We start from the raw sequence: 24,613 nt of genomic DNA, 5'->3' as shown, positions 1-24,613 counted from the left end.
GCATTGAGAAGCCGTTCCATAGGTGGAGAATGGGCTTTCCCATGTACCCACCAATGGATTTTTATGCAATCCCAGATGTACTAAGATCAGTATACCTGGGAATGTGTCACACTGCTATGACTTCATGAGTGATATGTAACAAGGAGAAATAAATGTATTTCGAATTATCACATTCTGCAGCACATGTACAAAGAGGACAATGTCCCTGAGGATTGTTTTGTGCAGGAAGGTATGTCTTTCCTGCAGAAAAGCAATCCTGCCTGAAAAGCAGGCACCCTTGCCTCATGGTTTAAGGGTGTCTGAGTTGGCGCTAGGCAGCACAGTGTGCCAGCACAATGACAGAGGAGAAATGTGCCATATCTTTGTAAATATAGTACATTAACGTTGGCTCCCCTTCACGCAACATTGCTGTACCAAATGGCTATGCTGCAGGGACGCTTCAGTGGACCCTGAACCTGGAAGGTGCTTTGCTACGTAACAAATCTTACAGTTTCTGTGTAACTATTCACAATCTCAGTGATCACAGTCTGCTCTGGTTTTGAAAGGAGAGGCGCACATTGGAAATCGATTTCATTTTTCCTAGTGATGTTTGGTCACCAATGAGGCCAGGGGTCACAGGAACAACGCCAAGGGTTGCAGGTGAAAGCCAAGGGGTCATCAACCGTGACCGCTGGCAAGACCTAATTGATTTCCATAAGATATCAGTCAGAAATATTCTAGAAATGCACCAGCTACATGGATATTACCTCAAGGAGTATTGAGAAATAAATGTGGTATGAACTACACTCCTGCAAAAAGAAGAGGTAGTGACTAGAAGAAAGGAAGCATGTGGGACAGTAGAGAGACAATCACATGAGCCACACCCTTCCCAGATGGAGGTAGCATCTGAAAGCACCCTGCTGCCTTGAGCAGTCAGAGGAGTGATACATCAGTAATAACACATCAACCAGCAAGTCAGTACCAAAATACCTTTATACCGCATCACATATTTTAACATCAACACCATACAGGGTTGGCAGTCCAACATTTAGATATGTAACACAAATGTTGTACACTTCATCATTCACACCCACTTCACATTCCCATTTTAAACAGCACAATACCCAAGAAGCAATGTAGACCTTCAATCCCGATTGACACACAAGATAACCATGTTTCAAGTATTGTCAGCTTTCACATATCACATCCATGTACCAATTTCACATTCACTTCCTCATACATGTACAGACAAAACAGATATATAAACCTGGAGGTGGAGGCAAACGGCCAGGTCAGAAATACTTTAGGATACAGTGACACAGCCCCCCATCAGCACGCCCACTAACAAGCCGGTTGTCACACAGTGTAAGGTGCCTTGCTGCAAGACTGCACCAGGACAACTTGCTACTGCAAGTTCGCTAATTCAAGACTGTAACAGCATTGAGGTATGACAATGAGGATCCAGGGTTACATGGAAAATGCACTGTCATCAACAATACCGAAGGACTGATCTCAGTGAAGTTTCCAATAGGATAACTACAGTGGCAGCTCCTTCGCTAAGGCGGAGGAATGTCGCCCCACTGCTTTTCGCAGTGTAAAAAAGAAAAAAGAAATGATACTTTCTCGATGTTTTTCCTCATTTAATTTTTTCCTTCTGCAGCAGCTTTGCAGAGGGAGGTGTGGTGGGCACTCTGTAAGTGTGCATGAATATTGGGCCAGCCGTCTTGGGCCGGCCAAACAGTCATGTGCACTTTGTATGTTCTCCACCTGATGGAGAACATGCACAGGCTCCCAGTCCCCATCTGAGCACGGAACCACGGCACTCAGACCAATCACAACGCTGCATTGCAGTGTTTTGTTTGGCTTAAGGGAGACTGGGTGCTTCCTGTTTCGTCCGAATGCAGGGAGACGCGGTGAGGAGGTGCATTAACTTTTATTTTTAATTACCCCCTCCCAATCACCCCTGATCCGTGCCAGCCGCCACTAGATAGCAGTTACTAAATAATGGAACATGTGACATGATTTACTCACTAAAACAGCATCTACAGAATCTCCCCCTGCCAGATGAGTGTAGAAGCTACAGAGCCTAAACAAATAGGAGTCATGTAGACTCTTTGGGTGACATGTGACAAGGTCTGTGATAATGCACTCTGTTTTGGATATGACTTTAATGTTTAGTGAGTGTTGGCATTTGCAGCTACAATGCAGGAATTATGTACCTGAGGATGGACAGATCAGGACGAGTTCCATCTATGAAACCTAATGAAATTGTGCTATCCTTTAAAACACAACCATAGTGCCTTGGTGATGTCTGGTTACTGAGCTCTGTTGGGGAGGGTAAAGTGGGTATTGATTCTTGGCAACATTGCATCTAGGAACTTATGAAAAAAATGTAAAATGAAGTGTCATACCACGTGCCGCAGCAATTATGCCCTCGAAACTGCCTGAAACCAATAAATGCATGGACCTGCATGTGTGTTGGAATTAACACACTTCTGTGTATTTCCCTGTGCATGGTATGGTGAGAAAACATCTGATACCAAAGGACACCCCTCCACCAGAAGCCCCTGGGCCTTGTGGAGATCTATCGACGGTGTCCAAATCAGATACCAAGTCATATACCTCCTTACTTTTCAAACTATACTTGCTATCTGTGTCCCTTTATTTTGTGTATCTACTACTCCTCCTCCTGACAGTGCTGCTAGGGTACAGATTTGCTTTGCAATGGCATTGAGCACAGCCATTTTGGAGAAAAAGAGTTGCTTTCTAGCCCACCTATTAGAATTTGCACCTGGTTACCATCTGCTTCCACTAGAGCTTCCATTACTAATTGGCCGGAGTTGTATTGCGTGGTGGTGATATTGCCTTGGTCAATGCTGAGTGATCCAGTATTACTGGACAGAGGTGGCTCCTCCTCTAAAGTGGAGGAGTGTTGCCCCATGGATTTGCAGCAGTGAAATAAAAGAAAAAATATGATAATACCTCGTGGTTATTATCATTTTATTTTGCCCTGCTACAGCAGCCATGCAGGGCGCTGAAGGACTGCTCTGACAACAGGAGCAGGGGGAGTGGTGAGCACACTTTGTAAGTGCGCATGAATGTTTGGCCAGCCGTCAACAGAGCAATCCAAGCCTCAGGAAAACACAGAGATTTCACATGTAATGTAACAATGACAAGTAGACTCAGTGTAATCTGTTCAGTAAAGCACCTTGAGTTCCACAGGGCATGTACAAATACTGAGGGTAAACACAGAGGCCCTCATTTATGAGTTTTTGGTGCAGGGTAGTGCCAGTCAAACTTCTAAATTAATCAATCAATACTAACAATATAAAAGAAGGAGGAGCCCAGTTAAAAACTTAGGGGCACATTTACTAATCTTTCTTGCAACTCAGGGCAGCAAGCAAAGTTGCTGCACTGTGTGAAAGGAAGAAAGCAGACATGCTCCATATGGATAAAGATATGGAGCATTTCTGCTCTGTCCTTATACTGGTGCACTGTTTAAAGATTTTATGGGGTTAAGTTATCACAACACTGGCAAAGATCAGAGAGTAACAGTTTACTGGAGCCTGCCCTCAGCCCTCTTCACACTATGATACACAGAAGACACAGGAAGTGAGAGCCGTTGAGACAATTTTCGATGCAAAGGTAAACAAATCTCACGTCGACACAAGTACCTCTTTATTAGGTAAGGATGCACGTTGATAAAATGAACTGATGTGAAAGCAAGAGAGGAAAATATGTGGAGTTAAAGAAAGGTAGATCAACATATGTGAGTAAATATGTCTTCAAATAAAATCTAATGTACAGTCTGTCCGACTGTGCTGGAGCCTACTGCAAATCTTTACCTTTTGATATATGAAGTTTCTTCTCAGTACACTGAAGCCTAAAGGCCTGTTGGGGATTCCAATTTTCAGCAAAGTCTCTGTCAGGCACCGCTCTCATCGTCGGCATGGTATGTGACTCAGGACTCCTGAGCGTTGATTTACTTCTGCACAGCGGAAGAGTGGTGTTCGCAAGCACACACAGGCTAGAAGGGTGAAAGTGCTTCAACACACACTTTTTGAGGAACGGCAGAGCCCTTCCATGCTCTCCTAGTGATGGACGGTACAGTGCTCACAACGCTCACAACGCCCCACGGCAAGTCCAGCTCTAGGTGACATGTTCAGCCCAAGCAGCTTCTCCCTAGGCAAAGTGAATGGCAATTAACAGCGCTCCTCGTGGCTAGTTTTTTGGTATTAGAAAACAAAAGAATAAAGGGGCATATTATCAAGGGATTTATCTCCGCTTTTTTGGCTTTAAAAGCCAAGAAAGCGGAGATAAAATTATCTCCCTATTGCCTAGCTGTCGCTAACACCAGTTAGTGACAGCTAGTAGGAGATAGCGACCATCTTGGGCCCCGCTTTGCATGTCAGAGAAATTGATCACTAATGACATGCAAAGTGGGCGTGCCAAGATGTTAGCGACTGGAAACAGTCGATAACATCGCTATCTCTTATTACCAACTTTTGGAGATATTCGCGCTAAGCGCGAATATCTCCAAAAGCTAACACCTGCCCTGAGCAGTCCTTAGCCATGTTATCCAATGGGAGGTGGATAACATGGCTAAGAGCATTCGCTCGGTAATGCATGAATATTGCTGACTTTACAGCGATATTCATGCATTCCGGCCGATTTTTATCGTTTCAGAGATAAACCTTGCTAATAGCAAGGTTTATCTGCGATAAAAATCGTCACAGCTCGGCGATAAATTTTTATCGCTAACCAAGCAATAGCGATAATTATCGTTATTGCTTGGTAATATGCCCCAAAGTTCTCATCATGTACTAGATTGCAGGAGAAGCCAAGGAGAAAGACCAGCGCTCCGCAAACACTGCGCTCCTTGGGAGGCACTTGAGGGGCATGGAGGGGCAGGCAGGCCAGCACAATGAAGCCAGTAACCTCTATGGCGATTCCTCCAGGTAACCCAGCAGGACTGAGTGCACTCAAAATTAAGGAGCAGCAGGGCAACAAGAAGAAAAGCAATCCAGTCATGCTTTTAGGCTACGCAGCAAGTAGAAGGCAGCAGAGTAACAGAAGAAGAGCAGTTCAGATGAGTTATTTGCATTGCACAGCACTCCTTCAGGCAGAGTTTCAGTCGCAGTTCTAAAAGTGCTGTGAAAACATAAGGTCAGACTCCCTGTACATCTACTCCAAAATATCTTTCTTCAAGGGGCAACTTCAAAGAAAACCTTTCAAGTGTAACACAACACCCTTTCAACCCAGCCCTGGCTCCAGAGATCAGTAGAGGGCAAGTCAGCTCTTTGTGTGAGGGCAGGACACAGCCTATACAAATGTGAGTGCACCCGCCTCCCTCTCTCCTAGCCCAGGAAGAATATCAGTATGCAGATGGATGCAGATGCTTCTCCTGTGTTGTGGCTGTCTGGAAAGTATACACAAAGTGTAACTGTCACTCTGAACTAGACATGTATTGGAGTCAGGCTGCAAAGCACTAGAGTTATAAGCACAGAGAAATGCCTACTTTCTAAAATCTGCATTTCTAAAATAGTAGTTTAAAATGCAACTAAACCAGTAAGCAGGTTTTCTCACTGCCATTCTAAAATTGCTACTCCTTTCAGATCAGGAATTACCACTTACGAAGAAATTCTCACATGTTAGACTATGAGAGGAGTAGGCCTCACTGTGGTGAAAAACGAAATAGGCTGTTTGGCACTACCAGGACATGTCTCAATAAAGGCACATGTCCTACCTTTTACCTACACAGACCCTGGCATTGGGACTACCTAGGGCCTACCTTAGGGGTGACTTAGGTGTAGTAAAAGGGACGTTTAGGTCTTTGCAAGTAGTTTGAAATGGCAAGTCAATGTAGCCGTAAACTGTGCACGCAGGCCTACAGCGGCAGGTCTCAGACAGGTTTGAAAGGCTACTTCTGTGGATGGCGCAAGTAGCGCTGCAGGCCCACTAGTAGCATTTAATTTACATTCCCTGGGTATATGGAATACCACTGTACAAGGGACTTACAGGTAAATATTCCAAAGAGCGGTAAACCAATCATTCCAAGGTTTTGAAGCAGAGTTCCTGCTTGATTTTACCTCCTAAATTTTCAGCTGATGGACGAGGATACGGAGCAGTACCCAGTTCAGAGAGCCACCAAAGGCAGTCACTGGCTAGGCTAGTTTTGCCAAAATAATCAGCACAGATGTATCGGGTTTAAACTTAACATAGCTTTTGTGCATCCAAATGACTTTGCTGAGACACAACTTTCGCTTGTTTGGAGGCAATGTTATCTTCCATAGAGACGATCTGCTGAAAGTAATTAGCAAAGAAGCCACATCATCAGACAAAGTGTGCAAGAGGAGCCTTATAATTGTTGAATAATGTGGGGCTGACAGTGAATCCCTGGTGTAGCCCACATTTTTTTTAGAAAAGGATAGATTGAAAACTGGAAAGTCGGACAAATTGGAATCTGTTTGACAAGAGGAACACTCCAATTTAGGGATAAAGCCCTGACATTGAATGAAAGCAGAATGAGAGGCAATGCCATAGTCTTCCCTAAAAACATTACTAGAGATGAGAGAGGGGGTCGAAATTCGTGTGAACTTCTTTAATCTTATTGTGGCTGCATTGTGCAAGGTTATCGCAGAGTTCTTGGGTGATTGTAACCCCCTTAACCAAACTGATTAGTGTAAGCAGAGTTTTTACAATGCCAAACTGAAATTTGTAAGCAATACTAGGCTCATGTAAGCTTAATCAAGTAGTGGTAGATTTTAAGACCATCGTGGTAATTCTTTTTGTGTCCGGTGAGTAATGCTTACTCCAGCTATGGTCAAGTTAAAAAAAAAGAACTCTCTTCTCTTCTACCAGGTCAGGGCATCAACCTTCTGTGCATTATACAAAGGAAATTCAGGAGTGGAATTTGTAATCGTCCTCAGTGATGGACTCCAGAATGTGAGAGGATTCAACTTTATATTCCGTGGACATTCACACTGAATTAATTATGTGCCAGGGTCTGATGATTTTATTATTGCTATGGAGGAGAGGCTGAAAGGACAGATCAATAGGTAAATCAACCAGAAAGGCTAAGTGGTCAAGTAAGAGGAAGGGACTTTCTTTGTTCATAGGCACTACATTTGTCAAGATAAGGTCAATGGAGTATCCTGCTTTATGGATAATGGCAGTCATGTTTTGAGTGAGGTTAAGGTCTGCCAGGTGGTCGTGTAAGGTCAGTTGGCAAGTCAGCATGGAGAATAAAGTCTCCTATTGCAGAGAAATTAGACAATTTAGTAATATGAGAGGCAACAGATTCAGTCGCTGCTGTTGCAAAATTCAAAGTGAGAATTGCGGAAAGGGTGGTAAAGAAGCAACCCAAGGAAACAGCATCGCACAATAACAGTAAGGTCACTGTGGTACAGACCTCATTAAACCCGGTATTGTTACAAAAGTAATGAAAACGATAAATAAGAGCAATCCTATCAGTTTGTCAGTCTTCTGTGTTCAGGCATGAAATTATGTAACCGTCAGGGATCAAAATTATTCAAGGAGGAATGGAATTCCAGACTATGTGTCTGCTCTATGAGAAGGTTTGTTGAGAGACTTTGTTGTCTTGAGATTAGGAGTTTCCAGGTGGAGAGCGTCTGCACCCTGGAGAATCCGCGATCCGACCGAGGTGATTAATTTGTCAGCAAGTTAACCAGGGAACTTTCATGTATATCCTTGTTCACTATCCAAGTTCCCTAAAGGGAGCAAGTTTAGTGAGAGTAGGCATGATCTGAGCTTCCGGCATCAGTAAGCAGCTAAGCACCATTGTTGTAGTCTGCTTGTTAAAAGGCTAACTGGATTTTTGTGATCCCATTTGTACCACTGATTGAAGTCAATTGATGGAATGAATATCTTAAACACTTGGTATTTGGTATTGCGTTTTAATATTCGGATTGTTAATGTGGTCTTAAAAATTAAGGTTTAAGCTGAGGAAGAAACCTAAGGCTTTCACACTGTCCACTATGTTCATCTTACTCTCAGTCTAGCAAGATTGATGTACTTCGCCAAACCTAAACTGGACTGCTGTATTTTGGGGTAGAGATGAGGAAGAACATGGGTTTTAGAGGGCTCAGTTTCAGATGGTAAAGAGACATCAATGACTGCATAATCTATGTGGTGTTGGCTAGTTCATGGATGTCTTCTGGCTAGTCAGCTCACCTGTTGAGATGATTTCTTCTGTATAAATGTAGTTTTGGAAGTTTGAATGGTTCAAGAGAGAGCTAAGTAGTTCCAGGTTTAATTATAGAGGAAGGAACTCCTTGCTGAAGTGACAAGGGACTCAATAAGAAGAATGCTGGTTTTATCCTTTAAGAGTGGCTGATCCAGTAAGACTCAAATCACTTCAGTATGCTGCCACATATTCTCCTTTGCAGATCCAGTTTTGTCAAAAGAGAGGTATGGTTGACAGCAACCAGTTTGCAGAGGATAAGACAAGAGTCATTTTTGGAGGGTGCTGTCTACAATTTTTAGCATAGCAGTTTCTGTAGCATAATTAGGACATAAGCCCATTTGGAGATTATCTATTATACTGTTGTTTTGTTTAATAAAGAGTGTTTAGTTGCTTTGCAACACAGCAATTTAGCACTATAGGTAGGAAGAGGAGATTGAATATAGGTCAGAATTATTCTGGACGCCAGGGTATAATCCATAGCTTTTGAGTACTGACTGTGCTTTTAGAGCGTAAGTCACTATGTCAAGCTCCAGGAAAATTTGATCATATCATATGTATGAAATTGGATATGGGTTGATCACTTCACAAGCTTGGTTGTGACTAAGTCTGAGAATTGTGAAGAAAGTCTGCAATGGTATTAGCTATCTATCTGTGTGATCACTGGGAATGATGACCTGTTTTTGAACGTTTATGGGTTAGGATATTAGCAGGAGAATGAGGCATGTCTGATGAAATGTTGAGATCAATGCTTTTTATTTTGTCCTGGGATGATGTCAAGAGTTTTTCAGTTTTCTTTTGCATGAAATCTACTCTGAAGGCAAAGGGGTTTGTGTGTTTTTGACAATTTCAAAAAGTTACTTTGGACAAAAGCATGTAGTTCTCTAGAGAACCATAGCCAGGACATTTTATTTTATGTTTCTTTTGAATCAGTGGGTCAACTTCATCTGCTTTCTCTTTTATGGTAACATTGTATTGGGCTATCAAGTAGTATGTCTTCACATGATTTCAGAGTAAGCATTTGTTTGGTGGTGATTTTGTTTCGTAATTCCAATATGAATATCACTAATGTTTCTAATGCATGCCTTTTGTTACTTAACTTGTGCCAGTATCGATAGACTGGTTTATCAAAAGCTGAAAGGAATGATAAAGTGATTGATCCAGTCTGTAGGAAATGTAGGTTCTCTCTCTAGGATGCTGTAGTGATCAAGTCCACGCGGGTAGAGGTGGTTCAAAGAGGTTTATTCAAGATAGTTACAAGATCACATCAAGACCATATCAAGACCCCACCAAGAGCAGGCAGCTCAGCGCAGTCAACTGTGAACATTTGACTCATAACATTCTATAACATGTCATCACAGTAAGATTCTACAGGCAGGGCATGAATAGCATTGAACTCAAGATATAACAGATGCCAGGTTTGTTGATTAGTAAATCCAGATTCAATTATTTTTCAAGAGAGAAAGAAAAACAGAGCAGTTCAAAATTATTGTTCTTTGGGAAATTAATTAATTGTGAAACATCAGAGTCTCTTGAATGACCATTGTCTAAGAAGATATTAGTTGCAGAAATTCAAATAGGTTCTCAATATATAAAAGTTGTTGTCTTCTGGATATCAGTTATGCTTGCTGCCAATGTTATATCATTAGCAGGCACTGGGAGGAGAACTAGTTTACTTTAAGCGGTATGCATTCAATGGATGATCTGAGGAGAAATGCAAAGGCTCCACTGGGATTTCCCACACAGTGTAGGTTAATTATGGGGAATCTCCCAGTAGGAGTATGTTAAGATCTGGTAGTGGGGAATTGGAAAGTTACATTAAAATGAAAACATTATAGTTTGAGATTGTCATAATTAATCGTATCTGATATTTGAATGCAATATTTGGCTGCTGACCATCGGTTGTGTCGAACGTGTTCTATGCAGGGGTGCTTTTCTTCCCTGATTGGGGAAGGTGACCCTCTTTTTTGAGGTGACTGCGATATTTTTCAAGTGGGTGAATTAGAGCCAGTGTATAAGTGGATCAGACAGTTATGTTCTTCTCTTGTAGAGAGCTTAATGATCTATTCAGGTGTGGTTCTTTACCAATGACTGAAGTAGATTTAGGGTGCATTTCCACTGTGGAGAGTAAAGGTACATTTTTATTGAGGTTTCCAGGGTTTGAAGGTAAGATCTTTTCAACTTTTCCAGGAGATGAGAAAGTTGGTGATAATAGATAGGGATTGAGATATCAGGGATATTATTAGGGCAAGTGAATTTGTAATAGGATCTGAATGAGGAGATTTGTGATGGAGCGGGGGTAAGATGAGGTGTGGAGGTGATGGAAATCAAGGTGACAGTCCTTGTTTTCATCTATAGTCCTCGTCTCCCATGGTTCTGAGGGAAGAGGTGCCTGGTTTTCCAATGGAAGAGGTAGGGTTGATGGCTGCAGGCTCTCTGGAAGTAGGTGAAAAAGAGTTCAAAGGGGTGGTTATGGAACTCTGGATTTTGGGTTTGTAATGTGGCAGTGGATTAGAGGGCGAAGACAATGGAGCATTTGAGAATCTTCCTCAGCATCTTCGGGGTATGGCAGCATAAGGTGGTGATAGTGTTGAACTACAATACAGTATTGAGTCACCAAATCACATGTTCGTACATATGAAAAAAAAATATTGCCATTGTAAATGGCCCAATTCTGTGCTAATAAAATACTTACTTACTTACTTACAATTCTGTGAATCGGGTCATTTGAGGCTGCAAAAAATGCTTTGCACATCTGGCTCTATGACCACTGGACACATTAAAAGGAAGATTATTACACAACTTGGTTGCAAGGTAAGAAAACAATCTTTCCCCTTTGTACAGTAACTCAATACTGTGGATCATCAGAAGCATGCTTTTCTCTGATCTAAGTTCACCAGTTGGATAACATTTGTGTAGCTTTTGCAGCTGTAAAGAGAGACAGACAATCAGTGCTGGATGGGAACCAAGTTTATTCTGACCAATAGCACTAACATTTGATTACTGTGCTTAAGTGCAAGTGGAGCTGACCAACAGAATTTTAAAAGGTATTTAGGAAGAGCTAAATACAGGTAATTCCCACTATCAGGCTAAATATTTTATTAATAGTCTTTTGTTGGGAACTAGGCACACAGCGAAGAATCGTTCTCATTAAGCCTGGGTCAAACTTGCATTTCCCTGTCATATTGACAGATGGATATAACCTTGTTGCTAAAATGGATAGAAGAGCCAAGTTGTGTTAGCTCAACTGAAGTCAGATGGTCCATTCATTTCCTGATGTGTAGCATAGTGAATTCAAGGTGCCATCTTAAGATACTGGTATAATAAATGATGACTCATGATGGGGGTTGTCCAACTAAAGTTCTTTATTTAGTGTTGATTCATCAAACTGTGGTACTTTTCTATGTGTCTGTTACTCTTGTCTTCCTGACTCTGCTTACTTTTCGGTGACATCTTCATGTCTCTTCTGATGTGGTAATAGTTACTCTCTTCTCTTTCTCTTTCTCTGTTGGTTTATAGGTGGAATTCCTGCCCAGTCCATTCAGAAAACGAAAAAAACAGGTAAGTCCTGTATGTTGGGGGAAAGAAACTGATCTTTGCTCTCCCATCTAATCCTTTCATCTATGTCTTTTCTTCCTCCTGTTTCCTTCACCCTCTCCTTTCTGCTGGGGAATTGTCTAATGTCTATTCCCTTATTGTAGGCGAGAATATAATGCTCTTACCATTCTCTCCTAGATCTTGTGGGTAAACCTCCTTTTTCCACTTTGCTGATAGAGGTTTAACTTGAAAGATGTTACACCCAAAAAAACATAAATTAAAATGTTGAATTAACAACTTACAACAGAAAAACTCAAAATTATATCACAGACTTTCATGAATTATCGTCTCATGTTGTGGAATCCAGCGAGGTTATCTTCCCTCTGAAGGTAATTTTTCCCTCACTTTTTCTAAGGTGGGAATATAACCAACACCTCTCCTGGAGATTCTTTCTACTTTTATGTATCTTTATCTGTTTTCCCAGTCACCACCCTCAACCCCTGTACCTTGTTATGCACCTGAGCTAGCCACATGCCTCCAGCAGCTTGGCAGGACCAAAGACTGTCCGGGGGTGCCTGCCAAGGGGAGTCCCTTCTACATCAGTTCCCTCTGGTCCAGATTTCACCATGCTTCTCGCCTCATCGCTCGGGGTCTCAGATTACTCATGGGCCTGCGCCGTTTTTCCTCTTCTCTCAAGACTACACCGGACTCTTAACTCCTTCCCATTTGCTGGTCCTGATTATATTGCAGGACCCGCAGGCTCCGATTATTCTTCTCTTTCTTCTACTGCAAAAAACACAGCAACCTATGAAAATTGTTTTGAATTAACACAAGCTACATTTCCCATGATACCCTGCTCAAAACAACCAATCATGGTCCAGAAGTCCATATAATAGTAGCTATTACCATTTTACGAGCCTCTTTCTTTGCTGCTCGCAGCCAATATAAGTGACTCTTTATTATTGCTCTTATGACGTTTGTACATTCTTTGATATTGTGCATTATGATTTGTAGTTTTGAAGGCATATGAGTAAGCTCCTTGTCTGTGGTGTCTGCGCTGCAGGACAACAAGCTTAATTTGATTATCCTGTCCCAAGACCATATATTGAATGTGCCTGGCAGTGTTCTCTGAGTGGACCTCTTAGCGGCTGTCACCACGTTGTTTCCTACGGTGCCGGCGCCTTCCCTAATTGGGCCCAATTGCACCTATCTGAGTCTTGTGATGCATGTAATCCAATTAGGCTACATATATATATATATTTTTTAGCTACACGTTGTCCCCTTTCCATTTTAATCCTGCTCGCCGTGGTGTTCTTTTAACGCTCAGCTTACCACTGCTAATTACTCTCACAGCATGTGGGTAACACCGGCTCCAGCTGCAAGAATAAGAGCTGCCCTTGTGAGCTGTGTGCATGCTCCTAAAACAATTTGGCTCTTGACACCCTGCACACCTGGGGCTGTGACAGCCTTGGCTACTGGGAGCTTGCTGGGGAGCTTGTGACTTTTTATTCCTGGTGCACGTGGGGTTGGCTCCCCCTGATTGATCCCTTTGGGATAGACTTGGCACAGTGTTAAGTATTATGAATATTTCATTCATAATGGAGAATTTTACCCTTTTTGAGGAGGAAGAATATGTTTCCTACTGTGAGGAGTATCCACGGAGGCCCAATTTGGAGGACAATGTGGTTGACACTCTGGATGTCTCTGTGCAGCAGTCGCTCAATAGGTCACTTGAGATTTCTGTTCCCAACACAGTAAATTGGGGTCTGGCTGCTGCTCTTAAATGCATTTCTGCATAACAAGAGTGTTTTGATAAAAGTCATGGTCTCTAAAACCCTGCGATGCCGGACCCTAAGCCTCGTTTTTTGGATGTGCCCCATAAAGCAAAAGCCAAGTCATTTGAGTGGCCTCATGCTGATGCTCTGCCTAGTCTCCCACAAGGCCATTTGAATGATCATGGAGCCTCCTCGACCTCCACAGGTTCACTGTCCAAGAGCAAGGATTGATAAAGACATGGACACTGATACCATAAATACAGATTCCACCCATTCTGACCATGACAATTGGCCTAAACTAAAAAAGGCAAAGAAGTCCGCACCAGCCAAGCCAGGAGCCTCTGCTGTGACTCCCCCAAATCACTTTAATTTAAAAAAAATGTATTAGCATTTTCAAAGACATACAATGTCCAAACACGTGAACAACATACAGACAGTTGTACAACAGCATCCTTTATCCAGTTTGTGGCGATTTGACAATGTTACCTGTAAATGCACTTGCTACATGTGAGACGGTACCCCGGGCCACCCTGAAGGGAAGCCGCCCTCCCCCACACGTACCTCCTTCCTTTTCGCCGAGACGGCAACCCCAAAGACACAGTCCCACGCCGGAGACGGGACTCGGAGCAGCAGCCATAACCCACGGACCCCCGCCCTTCTCTCTATTGCAGGAACCAACCAGAGCCCTGAGATCGGAGGAAGCACATCCCACCGACCCCGGAATTACCGCCCCCGCGGCAGCGCCAGAACAGGGAAAAGCCGGGCCCAGGAAGCAGAACGCCGTCGGAGCATCGTGGCAGGACACTCGGACTGAAGCTGGAGAAGGAGAGGAGGCGTGCTGGAAGAGGTGTGGACCGAAGAGTGGTGGAGCCCTCAGGAGGTGGCTGAAGAGCGGCCGTGACTCACTGGAGAGTTACGGCGGACCGCGTGAGTACCCTAGAGTCTTCTTTTCATAGCTCATTAGGAGCCCGTTGTATAGCCCCTGTAAATATCTCCTTTCTCTGTAGTCTCACATCCCTTGCACTGTAGTATAATTGTAAAGCACTATCACCGTGTATAAAGCCTTCCACGCCCGATCGAGCAACACCCTTTGCTATCTGCCGTCCTGTCTTTCCTCCACCCCGAGCCCTTCCCTCCCTCACTGGTTCTTTTCTGCCCCCCTCACTGCCCGGGTGACGGTGTTTGTTACCTTCATGCCCAAAGGCTCAAGACAGGACTAACGGTCCCTTGTTTTTCTCCTCTTTCTGCCCTCCGTGGATCCTCCCCACTACCGGAGCCGTTGACGGACGTCCCGAAGATCCGGACCCGATCCCAAGAACCGGAAAGAACAGCGGCATCCTCCCCTGGACCTTCTTGCCTCTATTGGGACTTTGCTTTCTGTCTTTGGTGTAATAAACGAACAGTATAGCCCACTATATACGGCCTCCTTGCCTGCTTTTCTGGCCTGCGATAGACCCACCCTCACACTACACTACAGTTACTATGCACAATTAATCACCTTGGTACGTTTGCAAATATTCAATCAAGTACTTCCAGTAGTCTCTAGACTTGGAACCTGTAGGCAGCTCCTCCTCGTAGGTTTTCAGAGCATCTTTACAATACGTCATATCCTGAATCCCTTGTCTAACTTATGGGATCTCTCTACTACCACAGCCCATCGATATTCTACGTTTAGCTAGAAACAAAGCAATTATGCAAAATTTTCGCTTAGTAGCGCGCACATCATGAACAAGTCCTAGCAAGCAGGTGCGAATAGTGCATACATTCTTAATGGCCACCATGCTACCTAGCATCTGTGTTACTTTTACCCAATATTCATGCACTGCTGTGCAGGACCATCCTAGGTGTATAAAATCTGCTATTTCAGCTGTGCAGCTTTGCCACTTCGAATCTGTACGTAGCCCATATCTACAAAGCCTGGCTGGGGTATAGTAGGTTTGGTGAAGATACTTATAGTGCAATATACGTAAATCTCCATTGGGCGTTAAGTTAACATACCAGTTAGAGAACAAGACACCGCCCATTCTTCCTCTGTTATTGGGTCATCTAGTACCTCATTCCACTTCTGAGTGCATTGTGCGTTGTGTCCTCTATGTCCTCCTGTAATTTAATGTGAAGTTTAGATACCATATGCGTATCACAGGAAGTAGTAAGTATCAATCTTAACACTGATAGTTGTGGTGGCTCCGCTGGATAAAAGGGATATAATTTCTTGACCGCTCCCTGTAATCTATGGCATGTGAATCCAAACAGTAAAGTTTGATTACTAATGTATGTAAGATCATGAGGTGTTTTAAATGTGCCATTATAATATAATTCCCCCATGGTATTCATGCCCACCTGTTTCAGCAGATCCATGCCTACCTCTTCTTGTGTGACCGATAATTCTGGGTGATGATGTAGCGGCAGTGCAGGGGCATATAATGGTAGTTTATGCGCTAATCTACCCATCTTGCGCCAGGCGGCGTTTGTCATATTGATAGTATTTATATCTCCATCATGAAGAGAAGGCCGGCGATGCATTATGAAAGCATTTAATGGTATTGGGGACACATCTCCTTCTTCAATTGCCACATGAATGAGGTAGGGGATTTGATGATACCAATAATGTGCGTATTGCGCCTGTGCACATAAAAAATTAAGCAGAAAATCCGGGACTTTGAACCCACCTCGTGAATAGGGTAGTGTATTACCACGCAACTCAATACAGGCCTGTTTGCCTACCCAAATCAGGCGAATCACCAGTGCAGATAATCTACGAAAAACTTCAGTTGGAGGAGTAATGGAGATATTGTTAAAAAGATATAAGAAATTTGGCAAGATGACCATTTTGACAATGGCCAAGCGATCAGCCAGTGACAACGGTAATTGAATCCATCGCCCTATTTTGTCTTCCATCACACTGATCGCCCTGCCATAATTCGTACAAATCACAACTTCTGGGTCACGGTGATACCAGACATCGAGGTATTTTACTGGATCTGATTGCCACTCTATCGGGAACTCCGTAGGGTGAGGGTGTGTGGTGTCAGTTAATGGTATTATGAGAGATTTGGACCAGTTAATTTGAAACCCAGATTGACGTCAAAATTTAATATATTCCCTTAATAGAGGGGCTAGATGTTTCTCTGGGTCTCGCACATATAACATCATATCATCTGCATATAGAGAGATATGCAATGGTCTCTGTGGGAATTGGAGTGCTGAATAGTGATGTCCCTGCCGAATCTTACAAGCAAGCGGCTCAAGCGCTATCGCAAATAGTAAAGGGGACAGTGGGCAGCCTTGCCTCATCCCCCTTGCGATTGGTACGGCATCAGAGATATATTTGTTAATTCTTATACGCGCAGTCGGCTTAGTGTACAGTATTTGCACTCAATGCAAGAAGATGGGAGGGAATCCCATTCTCCGTAAAACAGTATGCAAATATGGCCACTCTATAGAATCAAATGCTTTCGCAGCATCTAACATAACCGCAGCTGCTTTAGTGCTTGGAATTAAATAATGTGAAAGTGTGAAAAGTGTTCTGGTGTTGTGGACTGTTGACCTGGAGGGTATAAACCCTGACTGATCCGGCAATATTAGGTTGGTCATCAGTGGCTGCAATCGGGTGACTAGAATTTTGGCTAATGTTTTTGTATCTACGCTAATTAGTGATAAAGGTCTATATGAGTTGCAATATTCTGGATCTTTGTTTGGTTTTAAGAGGGCAATCAACATGGCTTCTCTCAACGTCGGTGGTAACAACGGCTTGTCATGGGCATCACCGTACATCTCAACCAAATGGGGCGCAAACTGATCAACAAAAGATTTATAGAATTCACAGGTGAACTCATCTGGGCCTGGTACTTTACCATTTGGAAGTGATTTAATGACTTCTGTTACCTCATCCACTGTTATTGGTAGAGACAGATATTCTCTTTGTGTGTCTGATAACCACGCTATTACCACATCATCTAAATATTCCATGGTTTCAGAGGGTGAGGCAGTGGGTTGTGATGTATATAATTCACCATACGTTTTCATAAACTCCCGTAATATTCCCTGTGCATCATTATGTAGTTCCCCATTTAGATCCCTAATAGCCAGGACTGTCTGTGGCGCGCGACCCGCAAAGATCTTGGATGCTAATACTCTACCGGGTCTACCTCCTTCACTGTAGGATCTGGCAGTATGTCGTTTTGCTATATATTTGAGTTCATCTTCCGCATATGACTGGTATTCCAACAGTACAACCCTTATGTCACCTAATAACTTTGTATTTTGTGTACTCTCGTACTCAGGTTCTAGTATTTTTAGTTTATCTTCCCCCAGACTAAGTTGCCTATGTATGTCCGCTTTGATGCTTTTGCAGACTCCCCTAATTTTAGCTCTAAAAGCATCCCAAAGCAGGCTAGGATCTTCAGTGAATTGTCAGTTTAACTCAAAGTATTCTGTGATAGCCTAATTGTGTCAGTACATACTGAATCCAGCAACGCTTTGGCATTAAATCTCCAGCTACATGGGGGTGGTATATAATGTGGTATATTCACAGAAAGTAATACTGGATTATGATCTGATAATGTTCGAGGTAAGTGACTTTTATTCCGTGTCCACAACACTGTGTCGTCAGTGCCCACCCAATAGTCTATACAAGAATGACTGTTATGTGCTGCTGACGAATTTGTGGCCTCCATACGCCCTGGATTTCTGGTTCTCCAAATGTCATTAAGGTGCATCTCAGTCATAATGTCTTTTAGCTTACCTATTGCCCTTTGGTGTGGCTCTGTTGACGTGCCTGATCTGTCAAGATGCTTATCCAGAACAAGATTAAAATCACCCGCCCCCCAAAGCCAGGTCATGTATGATAGATCATTGATTTTACGCCAGATCGTATGATAGAAATCTGGGTCGTCAATATTGGGGCAATATGTATTAATTAATGCTAACCGCTGCCCTCGGAGTCTCCCCGTTACAATGACGTATCTCCCCAGATCATCAGTGATAGTGGTTTCTACACTGAATTGTGTCCCTTTTTTAATCAGGATAAGAACCCCTCTAGAATAGGAGGAGTATGATGAACTATGTATTGTCTCCGCCCATTGATGCCCAATGTGACTGTCAGAGTTAGGTGCAAGATGTGTTTCCTGTAGGAGGGCAATATCAATATGGAGCCTGTCGAAGTATGCAAATATTTGGCGGATTGTTTCAGGTTGTTAAGTCCCCTGATGTTTCAAGTGATCAAGTTTAAGTGTGCTGGTTGCAGTCTATTGGTGGTCATCTTCTAGTTATTAAGACATAGTGCAAGATAGTGTACCTTCGTACCGTGTGCCTCTCATGTTTTTTAGGAACAATTCGGCAACAACATACACAATAAAATTAGCCTGGATATCCGCAATGTTTCTCAAGTACCACAGTCTGCAGAACATTTTCCAACTCCACCCCACCCACCCACTACCCACTTCAGCATCCCAACTATGCCAAAGACAGCCCCCTAGGTAAAAGAACAACATAAGAAAGTACTTTGTGGGGAACACCCGCCGAGGGGGTCCGCCGAGTGCACACAACTCATCCAACATAGTGGATGTTGTCAGGTATACATTATTGATGCAGATTTAACGTTTCCTAAAACATATGAGTTACCATAATAACCACCTAACTTCTATGCATAACTACGTATTATACAATGTAATGAAAAACTTTTCTCCCCCTGCATATACAGAACAAGTCACAGGGGCGTTCGGCTTGGTGGTTCAAATAGGAAATGCCATATCACACTCTCCTAAATGTATGTTGCGTTCATAGCCCAAATAGTCTGCATAGCTCATCCAGAGCTCCCTAATATGAACATATTACTGTTCACTTGGATCCCCTTAGTTCTTAGTTCGTCTTGACGTACCAGTCAAGTCTACAGTGTCCCAGAGTAGATTAGGTACAGCTATCTTTTCTATGTGACTAGGACCGCAGCGATTCTTATCACTGCCTAGTTCAGAACATTATATGTACTGTGCATACATTACTTGTGAAAAGAAAAGGGGCCCCTGCCTAAAAGGATAAACCCTAGCAAGGAAACTAAACTTGTTTAGGAAGAAGGAAATTGGCACCGGGTTATGTGCATATATTTTCATCACACTGGTGAACGCTAAAAGTAATAAAGTCAATGCCTAATTAAATTTAGTATGAAAATATTTTTATTTTATTTTATTATGATTATAAACTTAGTTCAGATATTTGAGACAATTGATAACCAAATATATAATTTTTTACATGTGTATAATACAAATTAGTGCTTTACAATTCAAAACAAACACAAGATAATTTGTTCCAAATAATACAGAAATAATTCCCCTTCAACGCGTTTCGGCTATTAGCCTTCCTCAGGAATTCTGTATATGCAAGTTGATACTTTTAGCAAGGCTAAAAGGAGCCTTGAATAATTTCTTTGTCCAGAAACTCTCAGTCCGATTCTAACTGATTGGTGATTCTGTAATGTTTTCTTTTAACCAGGCTGACAAGGGCTTCGGATAATGTCTGTGTCTGCCAACACTCAATTGGATTGTAGCCGGTTGATATTTCTGTAAGCTTCTGGGGCCACCTAAGAATGCGCCGAGATGGCGGGTGAAAAATCGTGGCGATCCCCAATTCTAAATGTGAGGGGCAAACCACGCTGTGATGGATCTCAGTTGGAGTCCAGGAGACCGCCGCGTGGAAGGGTGCTACCGAGCTTTCAAATCATTGCAGCGCTGCTCTTCATGTTGGGAGTTTTCCACTCCAACTGAGATCCATCACAGCGTGGTTTGCCCCTCACATTTAGAATTGGGGATCGCCACGATTTTTCACCCGCCATCTCGGCGCATTCTTAGGTGGCCCCAGAAGCTTACAGAAATATCAACCGGCTACAATCCAATTGAGTGTTGGCAGACACAGACATTATCCGAAGCCCTTGTCAGCCTGGTTAAAAGAAAACATTACAGAATCACCAACCAGTTAGAATCGGACTGAGAGTTTCTGGACAAAGAAATTATTCAAGGCTCCTTTTAGCCTTGCTAAAAGTATCAACTTGCATATACAGAATTCCTGAGGAAGGCTAATAGCCGAAACGCGTTGAAGGGGAATTATTTCTGTATTATTTGGAACAATTTATCTTGTGTTTGTTTTGAATTGTAAAGCACTAATTTGTATTATACACATGTAAAAAATTATATATTTGGTTATCAATTGTCTCAAATATCTGAACTAAGTTTATAATCATAATAAAATAAAAGAAAAATATTTTCATACTAAATTTAATTAGGCATTGACTTTATTACTTTTAGCGTTCACCAGTGTGATGTAAATATATGCACATAACCCGGTGCCAATTACCTTCTTCCTGTGCATACATTACCACCTAGTGCTTCAGCATCGCCGTTCGCTACCATAAATAGGTTGTCAAGCCACAGGGCGCCCGATCATCTCTTGTTTTTTACTATATGCAGGCCAGGTAGCTTATCTGTCTGGCAGTAACCTCATGCAACGAACACGATGTAGTTCCAGGTCCATGGACATAATGAGCAGCATGAGTGTTCCACCGTCTTTGACCAGTACCACAATGAACACACTCCCCTCCAGTCTTTGCTTATTTCGAATCTTGGTTCTGTTATGCACGTTTCTGCTCTTTACGTTTGCTGTTTATTTTTTTAACGAAGTGGTTGTTTGGAGAATCGTAGATCGACCATCGCTCGTCACCCTCAGCCGAGCTGGTAGAGCATAGCATACTCTATACCCAATTCAAGTAATTACTTTTTTGCCGGGTTGAAGTCCTTCCGTGTGAGTTGTACTGTCATCGTAAAGTCTGGGTAAAATGCCAGTGTGTTGCCCTGGTAATTTATTTGCTGTTTTTCCCGTGCCATCCGCAGGATTGCATCTCGATCCCTATATTTAAGGATATGGGTGACAATGGGCCTCGGAGTGGCGCCTGGCTGTGGTCTTGGAGCCAAGGACCTGTGTGCATGCTCTACTATAAGGACCATCGAGAAATTATCGGCACCAAACACTGCACAAAGCATATCCTCCACATAGGTCTCCATCTGTCCTGTGTTGGTGGACTTTGGAATTCCCTCAATTCTGATGTTATTGCGACGGGACCTCTCTTCTAAGTCTTCCGCTTTGTTTTTTTTAACCTCCAACAATTTCTCCATATCTGTGCATTTACTAGTCGTGGCATGTGCTTCGTCCTCTACTGCATTAATACGATTCTCTGCCTCATCAAGACGTTCTCCTTGCTTGTCCAATTTCGCCAACATGTTGTCATCCCGCTGGGTAAGGGAGTCCAGTTTCCCATTTATGTCTTGCAGACTTTGTTGTATTGCCTGAAGAACATTTTCGATGACGTTGCCCGTCGCTTTCTCTGCTCCTAGTTCGGTGTCGGAATGCGCAGTCACGCCCTTGGCCTGTCGTTTTGTTTCAAATGTCAGTGTGGACTGTTGCCTATCTGGCTTACTCATTATTCCGCTAGCCAACACTGTAGCGTATGATGTATGTTGTCGCAGAATACTTCAGCTTGATTGTAGTGCTGTATGTCTACACCACCTCCCAGAACACTTCGCCCCTAGGCCGTGGCTCCGTCAGCTGTCGAATAACACGGAATCCACAACAGAGGGCACAAACAATTGGTAGCAGGAGTGGTATATGGCATGAAGTATCGTTTTGCTCCAGAACTAACCCTCCGCACCGTATGTGTATATCCTCCAATGGAGTCTCTGGGCATATAGTATCTCGTTATATGTCTCCTCTGTGCATCAGTCTCTCGTCACATAAAGCGGCGTCCAGCAGCCCAGTTTAACTTTGGGTAGCAGGCCACAAGTCGCATAGTGGCAGAGCCTACACCCTTCCATATCACCAGTTTACAACAGCGGCAGTATCATCCTTGGACGTGCCGCAGATTCTGCATACATGGAACTACACATCACTTTTCGCCGTCATGCGCCACACCTCAGCGCCAATGCGATCTCGTCCCGTAGCCTCATTCATCCAGACCTTAGTTCCCGGTGTGGCGCAGTGGATATGTATTTTACAGCATACTCGCAACTCTCACCAGCATAAATACTGTAGGACCGATATCTCTCAGCATTGCACAAGCCACTATCAGGGGGCAGGCTGACTAATAGCACAGATTATATATGCTTCATATTCGCAGCTATGCTTGGCATTGAACCGCTGATGGAGAGTGATGGACATCGGTCACAGTTCCGCCGTTACTGTGGCCGCCATTCTGTAGGGGGGTTCTGATCACCTCATCGCGTCTGTCTATCGTTCTTTTTTTTTTTTATTCTTTTTTATTGAACATAAACAACAAAATACTAACTGAAATGTGACCATTGTGCCATAGGTATCTGCAAATTACAATCGGAGAATGTAGATTCCAACAGTACAGAAATTATTAAGGAGTGTGAAAAGTGGACTCAGGTATCATCCAATTCCTCACGAACTGGATCCAGTTCTGGCGGTGTACATATATCCGCTCGGTATGCATTCCAAACATCCCATATCTTCCCCCATTTGCGGGGTCTCCCCCTGGCCACATACACGGACCTCTCCCGAAACATGCACCAATCAAGGTCCTCCATCCATTTCCCAAGCTGAGGAGGTCGACTAGCATCCCATAATTGTGCAATATTTCTCTTGGCAATCATACATGCAAGAGTGACCCACAGTTTACCATGGCTCGAAAGGTCAGAAGGTTCCCATACGTTAAGTAGGCAACGGTGTGCCTCAAGTGCAATCTGTACACCCCACACCTCACTCATTTTCTCATGGATCTTGATCCAGTAGCTCTGGACCTCTGGGCACTCCCACAAGATATGCATAAATGTTCCAACCATACCACAACCCCTGCGACAATCTGCGTTCGAAGCAAGCCCCATCCAACACAACCCTGGGCCCGTGGTGTAGGACCGGTGGAGTATCCTAAGCTGCACCAGTCGGAGTCTCATAGGAACCGCCACTACCCGAGGGGAAGACACAGCCTCCCCCCAGTCTTCTTCATCCAGGACCAAGCCATCTGCAACCCATTTCTTTCGTTCTTTTTAAAGCTCCCATCATGCGCTCCGATAGAAAAAACCTGACAGTCTCCTCTCTTGGGACATAAAAGGTAGCAAATACTGCCATCCCTGGCGCCCCGCACAGCTTCACCTTGCTCCTCACCCGCTCCGGCTCGGCCGCACCTCAGGGCGCCGCCATTTTGCATGCTTCAGTCTCCGCCACACTGCCAGCCCGCGTTCACAGTTGTTTAGCTTCCACGGTGTTCCACAGGTCTCCGGTCCTGCGCAAGTTAAGGACCATCTATTCCGGCTTTCATTTTTATCAAATAGCGGTCAGTTTTGGATTTGCACAACAGCTTTTATCGCTGAAGGTTCGGCCGCGTCTCAAGGTGCGGCCATTTTGCGTGCTTCAGTCTCCGCCACACCGCCAGCCCGCATTCACAGTTTTACAGCGTCCACGATGTTCCACAGGTCTCCCGTCCTGCGCAAGTTAGGGACCATCTATTCCAATTTTCATTTTTGCAAACAGCCGTCAGTTTTGGATCTGCACGACAGCTTTTATCCCTGAAGGTTGAGCCTGACCGGCGGAGCCGTCTCAGAAGCCAGCCATTACGCAGTGCGCCCTCTAGCGCCCTCAAATCACTTAATTTTAATCACCAAGATATTGTTCTCCCAAGATCATCCAATTGGGCTCCCGCTCCGGCAGTATCTGAGTATCCCCATAAGTGTTTATTAAAAGGATTTGTTGGTCTCTCTATACAGCTGCATAAGCTGCACAAATGTTATTGAGCTGTCTTCGGGCAGAATGTCCCAGGCCTGATATCCCTGACAAGGTTTCTGAGATCCTAGAGATCGACCCTAGCATGTTGACTTTTCTAAAGAAATTCGCTAAAGTAGCAGCAGAATTACCCCATGTTATAGATTTTCTGTCTCACAAAGCATGAGGGGGTTTATCTTACAGATCTGTGAACAATTTTGGATAGCTATTGCAGCAGGGCAAAAGCAGGTTGATGGTAAGCCATTAGGGATGCACCCGGTCATTTGAAAAACTTCTTAAGGGCACCCGGGTGGCTAATCCCCCAAGACTAAGTATTCTATTCTGTTGGATGTATCATTGG

Source organism: Lissotriton helveticus, chromosome 10 (assembly GCF_964261635.1).
Source record: "Lissotriton helveticus chromosome 10, aLisHel1.1, whole genome shotgun sequence".
Taxonomy (NCBI): domain Eukaryota; kingdom Metazoa; phylum Chordata; class Amphibia; order Caudata; family Salamandridae; genus Lissotriton; species Lissotriton helveticus.
The sequence above is the reverse complement of the archived record's forward strand: the minus strand, read 5'-3'. Positions refer to the sequence as shown.